This window comes from Cervus elaphus, chromosome 12, assembly GCF_910594005.1.
Source record: "Cervus elaphus chromosome 12, mCerEla1.1, whole genome shotgun sequence".
Taxonomy (NCBI): domain Eukaryota; kingdom Metazoa; phylum Chordata; class Mammalia; order Artiodactyla; family Cervidae; genus Cervus; species Cervus elaphus.
Window position 1 is genome coordinate 75769548 of NC_057826.1, and position 13210 is coordinate 75782757.

Below are 13210 nucleotides of genomic sequence, written 5' to 3' on the forward strand. Positions count from 1 at the left end.
TCAGCCTCACCATTTCAGCCTTACAACTGGAAGACTCTGCAAAGTACTTCTGTGCTCTCTGGGAACTCACAGTGCTTGAAGTAATAGGAAAAGCTGTACAAAAACCCCAGAGCTTAGTAAGAGAGAGCCCCCCTGCTGCAAGACCCCAGCTGAAGGGCACACCCACAGGCCCCAGACAAGAAATGATAGTCCTGTGGTTATTTAAGTTGTGGTCTGGATCAGAAGATTTAGTTCTAGTTAAAGGCACCTTCTATGTTATTTGGAAACAGGTGTACAGAGTAACTTTCTATTAATATATTCTCTTGAATTTTTGCTTTAAATCAACTGTACAGAACATGTGCAAAGTTGTCTAAATTACAAAAATTGGCCCATAATACTTTAAACTGGCAGTTTTACTTCATCAAAAACCTGTGTCTAGTTGTGTGGAATCACGATCAAAACCATTTCCTTAGTCACTCCCTCTTAGACTTTGTGTCAGGGCACAATCAGAAAAGCAAACCATGGGTGATGTAGAATAAGAGATTAGTTCTAGGGATTAAAACTCAGGCATTAGCTAGAGCTGGTGGATGAGTCTGTACAAAGCTGTTATCTTCATATCTGTTGTTGAGCCTGAATTCACTTTAAGTCAGCTTAGAGTAACATTGATGCTTTTGAACTGTGGTGTTGGAGAAGACTCTTGAGAGTCCCTTGGGCGGCAAGGAGATTGAACCAGTCCATCCTAAAGGAAATCAGTCCTGAATATTCATTAGAAAGACATGCTGAAGCTGAAATTCCAATACTTTGGCCACATGATGTGAAGAACTGACTCATTGGAAAAGACCCCGGTGCTGGGAAAGATTGAAGGTGGGAGGAGAAGGGGACGAAAGAGGATGAGATAGTTGGATAGCATCACTGACTCAATGGACATGAGTTTGAGTAAGCTCCAGGAGTTGGTGATGAACAGGAAAGCCTGGCATACTGCAGTCCATGGAGTCAAAAAGAGTCAGACACAACTGAGCAACTGAACTGAACAAAACTGAACTGAGGTTAACATTTGTAAAGCAAAGTCTGATGGGGACAAAAGCATGGACAAACTTGGACAAACAAAGTCATACTTGAACTATGAGGACAACTGGAACCCACAAAGACTTGTCTGTCCCTCACCTCCTTCAGTCTCACAATAGTGGGTGACTTTGAAGAGAAGTGGGTGTCATTTGCCATCTTGCTACATGCATACTTGACCCAAGACAAAGAAGATGAGGAGGACATTTAACGGGAAGTGGAGGAGTTGTGAGTCAACAATAAGTTGAGCTAGTTCAGCAGCAGCAATGTGTAGAAAAAGCATTTGCCAAAATCCAATAGTCAGCCATGGTGAAAACGCTAAGAAACACAGGAATAATGGAGAAGCTCCTCAACAGCTCTTAGCGTGTTTACTGGTAAAATATTATACTTTTCCCTAAGGAAGGGAACAAAGGGAGAATATCCACTTTAATCACTCTCCTTCAGCACAGTGCTGGACATTGTAGCCAGTGCAGTAAAGAAAATAAATATATAAACAATCTTTTAAGCCAGAAAGGCAGTCAAATTACCACTATTTTCTATCTATGTAGAAAATCCCAGAGAATATACCCTCCAAAACTCCTACAACTATTAAGTGGGTTCAGAAGGTCTCCGGATGTATAAGGTAAACACACAAAATAAAATGCATTTTTATATATTATCAGTAAACATGTGGATGCCTAAATTAAAAATATAATTCTGTTTACAATGGCTCAAGAAAGACCCTAAATCCTTAGGCATAAATCTAAGAAAATAAGTGCAGAAATTATTCACAGAAAGCTACAAAACACTGGTACTTCCAAAAAATAAAAATAGCCAATTATTCTAGCTATTATCCGAGAAAGACCAACCTTCCCCCAGTGGAGCTGCATAGGCACCTTTAGAGAAAATAAATTGATGGCACATGTATTATGACATGTCTTTTTGGACTTGATTTTGTTTATTGGCTATTTTATCTTCATACCAACAGACCATTCTATCTTAGTTACTGGGGCTTCATACACGTTTTGAAATCTGGAAATGCAAGTCATGTTTTCCTTGTCTTTTTCAAGGCTTATTCTAGGTCTTTGCACTTTCAAGGAAATTATAGAACAGCTTCTAACACAAGAGATTGAGGTAATTTGATTGGGATTGTGTTGAATTTATGAATTCATTTAGGACAATTGACATTTTAACACATGGAGTCCTTAGATCCATAACCTCTTTATTTACGTCCTCTCTAATTTCTTTCATTAATTTAGGTCCTCTCTAATTTCTTTCGTTAGTATTAAGACTTTTGTAGAGGACTTGTATTGTTGCTGTTGTTTAGTCTCCGTCGTGTCCAACTCTTCGCGACCCCGTGGACTGTAGCCCGCCAGGCTCCTCTGTCCACGGGATTTCCCGGGCAAGGATACTGGAGTGGGTTGCCCCTCCCCTCTCCAGGGGATCTTCCCAAAGCAGGGGTATTTTCTACATGTACAAACGTATGATGTGTAAATAAAAATAGTCCACATGGTTGGCAGGCAGACTCTTTACCACTGAGCCACCTGGGAAGCAAGGCTACTTATAACAATTTTATCTTTTATTTTGTATAGCTTTTTTACCTTAATTGACCTAAATGCCCAGCATCAAATCCAGAGTTAGGACTAACTGGGTTAAGAAAACGCAAATACAGGGAATTAATTATGCCCTGAAATAGCCAGAGCAGAGCTAAATACCTGTCAGTATGAGAACAGATTTAGTTCAACAGCCAAATAAATGGTACCAACCTCTTGTTTGGGGTTTTGAAAACACTATTTCATTGAGCAACCTTGGAAAATGGTCTTTCCTGACATTAGTGTCTGTAGGTGGCAAGGACTGGTCACAACTGAGTATCAGGCCATGATTTATGTTAGTTACCCCAGACCTCAGAAGTGAGGACATTTCTCATCTCCCTAAAATGCCATGTGATTTTTATCTCTCAAATCAAAATTATTCTAGAGTTATTGGAGAGGAATCAAAAAGATGTCTTGCATACCTTACATTACATTTGTTCCCCAGCATTTGATAAATGACATTTTAATTGCATTTTCTAATGCTTTTGCTAGAATCTAGAAATAAAATTGATTTTTGTGTTTGGTAACTGTATCAATGCACTAATAGGTTCTAGTTCTTAAACAGCTTGTTTAGAGGTACTTTGTATTTTCTACATGTATAAACTTATGATCTGTAAATTAAAATAATTGTGCTTCTCCTTTTATTTTTTTATTTTTTGCTTCTCCTTTTAAAACTTAATATATCTTATTGCCTTTCCTGTTTTGATCACAGGCCCTCCATTAGGACAGTGAATAGAAGTGATGAATAGAAGTACATGTCTTGTTTGTGATCCTGTAGGGAATAATATTGACTTTGATATTTTCACTGACACCCTTTATTAGATTTGGGAATTTCTCTTTTATTTTTGGATTGTTGGGAGTATTCATCATGCAGAGACATTAGCCTTTCATCAAATTCTCTTGATTTTTTAAAATTAAATTAAGTACATTATTTTGGTTTTCATTAAGCAAAGAAGGATAACTTCATCTCATATGGTCAAGATATAATCTTCTAAAATTAAAAATTCTGAAAAGAGCCAATAGGCTAAAAAACTTATTTTTAGATTCTCCATATTTTGGTTTTCATTTTTTTGGTTTTCAGTATTATTTGAAATGCCACTTTGAAGTGTGTCGTCAAATCTAAAAAGTAAAGTCAAAGAAACCAAAAAGCAAAAACGTTCGTTTTTTTTTTCTGCCTTTTGGTAATATAATAAAATAATATATTCCTACATAGTTTAAATGAATTCATTTTTAGTTGTTCCTATATTTTCAGTAGTAGTGGGTGTTGACTTGTGTGTGTGTGATCTGTCACAGAACAGACTGCCAAAGAATATTTATGAATACTTGTTAAATATTTATATGGGAATAATATTTATACTTATATCAGTTTAATTTTCCTCCATCCTAGACTTGGGATGTCTGTTATCTGTTATTGCATTTTGTCCATGAATATAACCCTCTATTTATCCTGTTGGAGTCTTTTGTTTAACTTGACTTGCATAGTATTGGAAGATTGCTTTTAGAATAATTTCAAGACTTGTTCAGTATAACTTCTTTCACTAAGTTCATGAATAACAACTCATCTACTCATTCAGAAAACAGATAACTCTTGAATGCTTTACCTGTACCAACCTCTCTCTATAAACACTGAATAACCTTTAAATATGGGAAGACAAAAGACAAAAGGAAAACTACAAAGAAGCCAGCAACTGAGGATCATAATGGGGGTGTGACAAAGAAAGGAGCCAGAAAGAATGAAAACAATTTGTGGAGTGGCATAGAACTATGAAAACATAGAAAACACAGATGAATACAGAGGTCATACAACTAAGATGTGTGTATCTCAGTCGTGTCCAACTCCTGGGACACCATGGACTGTAGCCCACCAGGCCCTTCTGTTCATGGATTTCCCAGGCAAGAATACTGGAGTGGGTTCAGTTCAGTTCATTTGCTCAGTCATGTCTGACTCTTTGCTACCCCATGAACTGCAGCACATCAGGCCGCCCTGTTGATCACCAACTACCAGAGTTTACCCAAACCCATGTCCATTGTGTCAGTGATGCCATCCAACCATCTCATCTTCTGTGGTCCCCTTCTCCTCCTGCCCTCAATTTTTCCCAGCATCAGGGTCTTTTCAAATGAGTCAGCTCTTCCTATTAGGTGGCCAAAGTATTGGAGTTTCAGCTTCAACATCAGTCCTTCCAATAAACACCCAGGACTGATCTCCTTTAGGATGGACTGGTTGGATCTCCTTGCAGTCCAAGGGACTCTCAAGAGTCTTCTCCAACACCACACTTCAAAAGCATCAATTCTTCGGCACTCAGCTTTCTTTATAGTCCAACTCTCACATCCATACATGACCACTGGAAAAACCATAGCCTTGACTAGACAGATCTTTGTTGGCAAAGTAGTGTCTCTGCTTTTTAATATGCTGTCTAGGTTGGTCATAACTTTCCTTCCAAGGAGTAAGCGTCTTTAATTTCATGGCTGCAATCACCATTTGCAGTGATTTTGGAGCCCAGAAAGTCAGCCACTGTTTCCACTGTTTCCCCATCTATTGCCATGAAGTGATAGGAGCAGATTCCATGATCTTAGTTTTCTGAATGTTGAGCTTTAAGCCAACCTTTTCACTCTCCTCTTTCACTTTCATCAAGAGGTTTTTTAGTTCTTCACTTTGTGCCATAAGGTTAGTGTCATCTGCTTATCTGAGGTTATTGATATTTCACCCAGCAATCTTGATTCCAGCTTGTGCTTCCTCCAGCCCAGCGTTTCTCATGATGTACTCTGCACATAAGTTAAATAAGCAGGGTGACGATATACAGCCTGACATACTCTTTTTCCTATTTGGGACCAGTCTGTTGTTCCATGTCCAGTTCTAACTATTGCTTCCTGACTTTCATACAGGTTTCTCAAGAGGCAGGTCAGGTGGTCTGGTATTCACATCTCTTTCAGAATTTTCCACAGTTTATTGTGATACACAGTCAAAGGCTTTGGCATAGTCAATAAAGTAGACATAGATATTTTTCTGGAACTCTCTTGCTTTTTTGATGACCTAATCAAATCCCTTATGACTGAAAGGTTGTTGCTGAACGATAAGACGCCAGGATTCTTGGCCTCCGGAGGAGACGAATTCAATCCGGAACCAGAGATGAGGCTGGATCGCTCAGAGCTTTTGTGTAATAAAGTTTTATTAAAGTATAAAGGAGATAGAGAAAGCTTCTGACATAGGCATCAGAAGGGGGCGGAAAGAGTACCCCCTCCTAGTCTTTAGCTGTAAGTTATATAGACACTCACAATCTGTTAATGAAAAGAAAGGAATGTTTTAGAATTTAGAAAGGCACCAGATAATTCACCCATAGCCATAAAACGATTGACTTGAATCTTGTAGAAGGGCAGATTACCAACAAATAGTTTCTTTACATAGATTAGGGGAACAATATATGAGTAAGTAGGTTAGGCCATTTGGCGGAACTTAGAGTCTGGGGTAAATTAACATATCTTAAGACAAACATTTCCATAAAAAAAGAAATGTATTGGTTAACTCAAGGTTTGAGAGTAGTTAGCTTCAGGTGAAACCAGGTGTCAAGGCAACACAGCATTTTAAGAGAAACCTCCTTTTAGATTTGTATAGAGAAGAAAAAAATATCGCTGGTTTTTTTCCTCCTGCCGCTTAAGAGAGATAAAAATGTCTGGCACTTGCAGCCTATTTTCTCTATTTGGAGACCCCTGGCCTTCCTGCCTGTTACCCTCTCATACATTCTTACTGGTCTTAAAAATATATATATATATTTTTAAGCATAGATAACAACTTTCTGCATCCGTGCATTCTATACTTATTTTTTCAACTCAATGTCATCAAACCTGTATTGTTTCCCCCCTTTATATCAGAATAAAAGTTTTAAGCTGCTTTTCCTGAATTCCTTTCTAGCATAATTTTGAGGAGGGTTCTGACAATGCGATTTGGAAGGCGAAGGAGAAAGGAAGAAATGTGTGAGGCCAGCCAGTATCTGAGTCTGCTTTTCCTACTTAATCGGAATCTGGGAAACCAGTCACACGTTGACTTTGGACTCATGGAACTCCCGGATCTGAAACTGTGGAGAGTCAACTCTCTGAGCTAAGCTCCCATCTGTGTCTAAGGACCAATGATTCCAGGGGCTTTACTGACTGTTTCCTTCTCCAGAACTTTATCCTGAGAGCCCTCAGGATTTTTGGTTTCTTTTAATTTTTTTTTTAAATACAATTGTTAGGTAGTTAGAACAGGGAAAAAGAGTCCAAAAGGGCTGCGGGGAGCAGCCTGAACCAAAAGGCTGACTCTGGGAGCTGCCTTGATCCTCAAGGGTCTGTTCGCAGACATAGCTCTCTGTCCCGCCACCCCTCTCTGGAATTTATTATCCAAGTTAAATCTTAACAGAACATTAGCAAGCCTTGAATGCACACATGATGCAGATGGATAAGCCTTTCACGACCACCCTTAAGATAAACGGGATGCCTTTCTTATCTCTTGACGTTATCAGAGAGTTCTGGTGATTGTTATCTCAAAGTGATGTTTATGGAAAAATATTTTCTCTTCTTAAGATTCTCCTGGTTTAGTATAAATGTAACCCTGAGAAATAAAGAATCATCGCTGACTGCAGCGATCCTCTCGACCCCATCTGTTCTGTGTCTTTATTTCTTAGCCTAAAGGAACGCGTCGTGCTGCTCATTGAAATCTTCCAGCTGGCCCGGCAAAGGGCGGTGGCTAAAAGACCTGGAAGAGGAAAGCCCACGAAAATAGAACAAAGGAAGGTCCGAGGACCGGAGTGAGAACCTCAGGTAAAACAAACAACGCTCCTGCCTAAGCCCAATTTGCATAGGACAGGCCCAGGGGGAACAAAAAAACATAAAAAGAGGAGCCAAAGCCCTCTTCTCTCTCTCTCTCCCTCTCTCCCTCTCTCTTCTCTCTCCTCTCCCTCCCCCTCCCTCCCCCTCTCTCTCCCTCTCTCTCCCTCTCCCACACGATGGGGCGCTCTTCTCTTCCCGTCTTTGGATCGAAGTGCCCTCACACCTCGAAGATGGATTTTCCTGCTATCATCTAAATAAATAGAGCTGTAACACTGAGCTGTAACAGTGATTTATTTAAGAGCTATAACACGCTCTGTCCTCCGAGAGCTGTGACCCACCAAGGGGCTTTAATGTCTGTCACTCCAAATCTTTGTTGTGACGAGACAAAGAACCAAGAAGCATACACTCGCCTGACAAAATGAACATTCATAAAAAGCCAGCTTAAAAAAAAGTGAGCTAAAGAAGACTTCTTTTTGCTGCTGGCACTTCACAGAGAAGGATCATTTAACACAACTTGTAGAGTCATGGGCTTCCGAGGTGGTGCTAGTGGTAAAGAACCAACCTGCCAGTGCAGGAGACGTAAGAGACGTGGGTTCAATCCCTGGGTCAGGAAGATCTTCTAGAGGAGGATATAGCAATGCACTCCAGTATTCTTGCCTGGAGGATCCCATAGACAGAGGAGCCTGGTGGGCTACAGTCTAAAGGGTCACAAAGAGTCCGACACAACTGAAGTGACTTAGCACAGTATAGTCATGGAAACATTTTTCCATTCTGAGCCCAGAGCTTTCTCCCTGAACCTTGGCAACTATCTTTGTCTAGACATTGATCACAAAAGAAATTTTGTTGGACTGTTTTCAAAAAAATCTCTAAGGGAGCTTTCAAAATTACAAATACACAAGTCTCAATTCTGGAAAATACGATTCATGAAATTTGTGATGCATCCAGAATTTGTAATTTTAAATCATGCACATATTGATTTTATCATCAGCTGCTGTATAAATATCAATTTATAAGTCTTTAATGATTTGAAAAGCTGGGAAAAAACAGTCCTAACTCAAGCTCCAGGCTTTTGACAGAAATTCACATCTTTGGGGTTCCAGACACGGAGGAGGAAAATTATTTGGTTAAAGTTTGGCATCAAAATGTTGGTATAACATTTTGCTTATTACTTATTACCTTAAGTAATAAAAAGTGTATTTCAGATTAGATATCTACTGAGGGTATTGTTGGTAGGATTTAGTAAGATTAGTATTTGTTGCTCAGACAGTAAAGAATCTGCCTGCAATGTGGGAGACACAGGTTCCCTAGGTTGGGAAGATCCCCTGCAGAAGGGAATGGCAACCCACTCTGGTATTCTTGCCTGGAGAATTCCATGGACAGAGGAGCCTGGCAGACTACAGTCAATGGGGTCACAAAGAATCAGACATGACTAAATGACTAATACTCAACCAGCTTGAAACTGTGAGAGAATAAGATATTCATATCAGAACATCAAGTAGAATTTCATAAATTCAATTATGGTGTTTCTTTCTGGCTAGGATTCATATTTTCATTTTCAAATGATTTTTATATTCAGGAATATATGACTATTAGTAAGATATGTGATTTTTCCTCCTTAAAAGCTTTTACAAAAAGATAGAATTCTTTACAATTGATATAATTTAGGACTAGTCCCTCATAGCTCAGTTGGTAAAGAATCTGCTTGTAAAGCAGGAGATCCGGGTTTGATTCCTGGGTCAGAAAGATCCCCTGGAGAAGGAAATGGCAAACCACTCCAGTATTCTTGCCTGGAGAGTCCCATGGGCAGAGGAGCCTTTCAGGCTACAGTCCATGGGGTTCCAAGAGTTGGACAAGACTTAGGGGCTAAATCAACCAACCAAGGAAACAGTGCATTTCAAAAAGTAGTGATTCCTCAAAGATTGTTTGGTCATCATGTTTGTTTAATTGGACAGATATTTTGTGATGTAATAATCTCAGTTTACTGCTCTACATATTAGGGTACAGTATTGAAAAAAAGAATCACTCAGTAATGACTTTTTTTTATTACTTCTTCTAAGTTAAACACCAAATGCTTTTCTGGTATTTGATGAATTATGGCTAGCTCACACTGAATACATGAGGATGTAAAGGACTGTTTTAACATGCTCAAGAAAAATTGGTATCTTTTCAGTTACAGACATACCCTAGGGATGTTCTGTTAAAGGACTTCTGTCAGGTAGAGACCTAACGACAAAACAGACCCAAGAGGTTAGAGCAACTTGTTCAGATTTCCAAGTGCCATCTGAAGACTGGTATATATCTCAAAAATAAAGCTGGGGATGAGAACATGTTCGGGAGACTACGTCACAAGCATCCCATTCCTCTCTCTGTCCACAAGGGGGTGCAGCTTCCTGACACCAACGCATTTCCTGTGTGAAAAGCAGGCTGCGACTTGTCACTTCACTGTGATTTCAACCTTTCTTCCTCTTAAAAGAAGAAGTGTCAGGTGTCACCTCTTTATTCGGATGACACTCCAGAGATGAGCTCCTCTCCAGGTTTAGTGACTGTGATACTCGTAATGCTTGGTGAATAAAATGCCTCTTAAAAACATGGATTCTTCCTTCTATTATGTCAGCAAAATCTTTAACCATAATTTTATCCCAGAAAAATATGCCCCAGGTGACACAAAATTTTTATTTATAATTTGCCCAGGACAAACCCATGGAAACTCCATGACCCAGATGGATGGCCAAGTGACTCTTTCAGAAGGGACTTCTGTGACTATAAACTGCACTTATTCAATTCTGGGTACCCTGCTCCTTTCTGGTATATCCAGTATCCTGGAGAAGGTCCACAGCTCCTCCTGAAAGCCACGAAGGCCATTGAGAAGGGAAGCCACAAAGGTTTTGAAGCCACATACAATACAGAAACCACCTCTTTCCACTTGGAGAAAGCCTCAGCCCAAGAGTCAGACTCGGCTGTGTACCACTGTGCTCTGAGGGACACAGTGACGGAAACTGCAGGGGGAGCTGAGCACAAACTCTGAGTAGCAGCGGGGCCTGGATGCTGAGTGTCTCTGACCCCCTCTGGTCCCAGGAGAGTTTCTGGTGGTTTGTCGCTCAGTCTCTGGTTGATACAAACATCATACCAATGTCTAGAGCATAAGAACAAGAAGTAAACATCCCCTTGTGTGAGTGCTGAGTCACTTCAGTCATGTCCGACTCTTTGGCACCCCATGGACTGTAGCCCGCCAGGCTCCTCTGTCCATGGAATTCTTCAGGCAAGAATACTGTAGTGGGTTGCCATACCCTCCTTCAGGGGATCTTCCCGACCCAGGAATTGAACCTGGGTCTGCTGCATTGCAGGTGGATTCTTTACCACTGCATCACTGGGAAATGTTCCCTTTGCCCAGCCTCTTATTAGTGAAGCTAAAAACTGTCTGACACCAATGGTTCCTTATCAAAGGCCAGAGTAATTTCAAGGTTAAACCACATAAACAATGCAATAGTCCCTTGCTCATCCTTGCAGTCAAATCCATGCCCTGCAGGTTGTTCCAGGCCAACTTGATGGGTTTTGCTTTACTGAGTTTTATCATATTTTTAGTATACAATATACTTTTAGAGAGACAGAGTGCACCAGAGAAGGTGTCATTTGCATAGTGTCTTCCTGACAGAGCATGCAGGAGAAGTAATAGGAGAGCTACAGCCTCCAAAAACCATGACTTTTTAAAAACTTTTATTCTCAGATTGAAGTAGAGCTGACACAGCGTTGTGTCAGTGTCAGGTGCACAGCAGAGTCACCGTCATGTGCACGAGTGTAGTGTGTGACACACGTGGTGTATGGGTTCTTTCTCAGATTCTCCCTTATAGAGTATTGCAAAATATTGAGTATTTTGTCATAATCTTGAAATTGTGAGAGATAAGAAAGTAAGAGAAGATGGTGTATTGAAAAGAATAATAAAGCAATCAATCTCTGTATTGCCCTGCAAATATACTGCTGGTCTTTGCAAATATTGGTGCAATCCTATTTAATTAACATCAGTTTATTGGCAAACTAGGAGTACTTTTGCTGCTTGGGAAAAAGTTTTAAGCACAGACGTGAACAACATATGTTTTCTGGTTCTGCAGTGGCTATTATGGTAAGAATGACTAAAAATATTATTGCCCTTGAAATGCCTGCTGCTTCTAAAGTAGTTTTCTTTGCTTCATCCTTCCACCTTCATGAAAATATTTTCTTCTACTTTTTTCAAAGGCTGTATTTGTAGGCTTTGTGAATGAGCTATAGTCATAACATTAATACATTTTTGTTATGAACTGTTGGTTTAAATCTAGTATATATTAGTTATACATTGTTGGTTTAAATCTAGTTAGTCTTTTATTAGATTGGTTTAAATGCAAATTTTATTTTTAAAGTTCTATAAATAAAATGCATGTCAAAGTATACTTTAAACAATACAAAATGCTGTGCAATAAAATAGTTTCTCTGAAATTTGTATAAACATAGTAAATTAATAATACACATTTATCGCTAAGATAGTAAAGAAATCAGAAAGGATATAAACCTGCAAACACAAAGAGAATAGATGAGGTGATCACAGCACGCAGTGATGTCAACAAAATGTCAGAAGGTGAGAAGTGTAAGGAAGAATTAAAGCTTGTGTTACAGACTAGACGAAGAAGAAGGAGTGTTCGATGAATTAAGAACATCACATACAAAATTGTTCCAAATTTTGTGTATTACCTGGGGTTCCCTGGTGGCTCGGATGGTAAATAATCTGCCTGCAATGCAAGAAGTTTAACACACATAAAACCAGCACATTTAAATAAATATACATATTTATATATTGAGTAGATATTCTTCACCATAGCTGTGTAAATTTTTGAAGATATGAGATATGGAACAGAGGTTAAATTTATTCTTTGTAATCCACAGGACCAGAGAATCCAAATCAGGAGAGGCGTTTCTACCTCTGGAAATGAAGTAGTCTTGGTTGCCCAGGGACCGTTTCTTACAACAGGTTCTTTAGGGTCAATCTTCTATTTGCACTATTTCTCTAGAAGACACAGGCAGTATTGAGGCTTTCTTAGGTTTATTCTCACAGAGGTAACCAGAAAATTCCAAGTAATTAAAGTGGTTTTGGCAGAGGAAGATAATTCTGGAAACTCACAGAAGTTAAGGGGAAATGTCTTGGGGGAAGGAACCTTTTATTGGGGAAATGTCAATGTCAGTGTCTTGGGGAAAGAACATTCTAGTGGAGTTTGGAAGAAAAATAATCGAATATAGACTCTGAGCCAGTGATGGCCAAGGCAGCAGAAGCATGCCAGTAGAAATGACTCATACTCATCCTACTAAGGCTCTGAGTCATTCACTGCTTTTAAGATATGTGTGAGTTTAAGGTGTCTAATATAATGATTTGATATATGTATATATTTTGAAGTGATAGCACTGATAAGGTTAGTGAACACATCTTTCACTGCACATAATTACCAGGGTTTTTGTCTTGTTGTTATTATGGTGAGTATATTTAAGGTCTGCACTCCTAGCCACGCTCAAATGAAAAGTACAGTATTGTTAACTATAGTCACAGTTAACAGGCAAGACCAGCTTAGAGGAACACAATCTAAGATAATAGGCATTTGGGATAGCAAATGATCTTTTTTTCTCTTATACTCTTCTTTGGCTTACATGTTCCTTTTAGAAAGATTTTTCTCCCCATAATAGACATAAGAGCATGGTATACAGGCTGAAAAGGAAAGTTTTATATTTTTATGTTTAAGAGTGAATCTTCTGCTTTTCTAATTTCAAAACTAATATCAGGC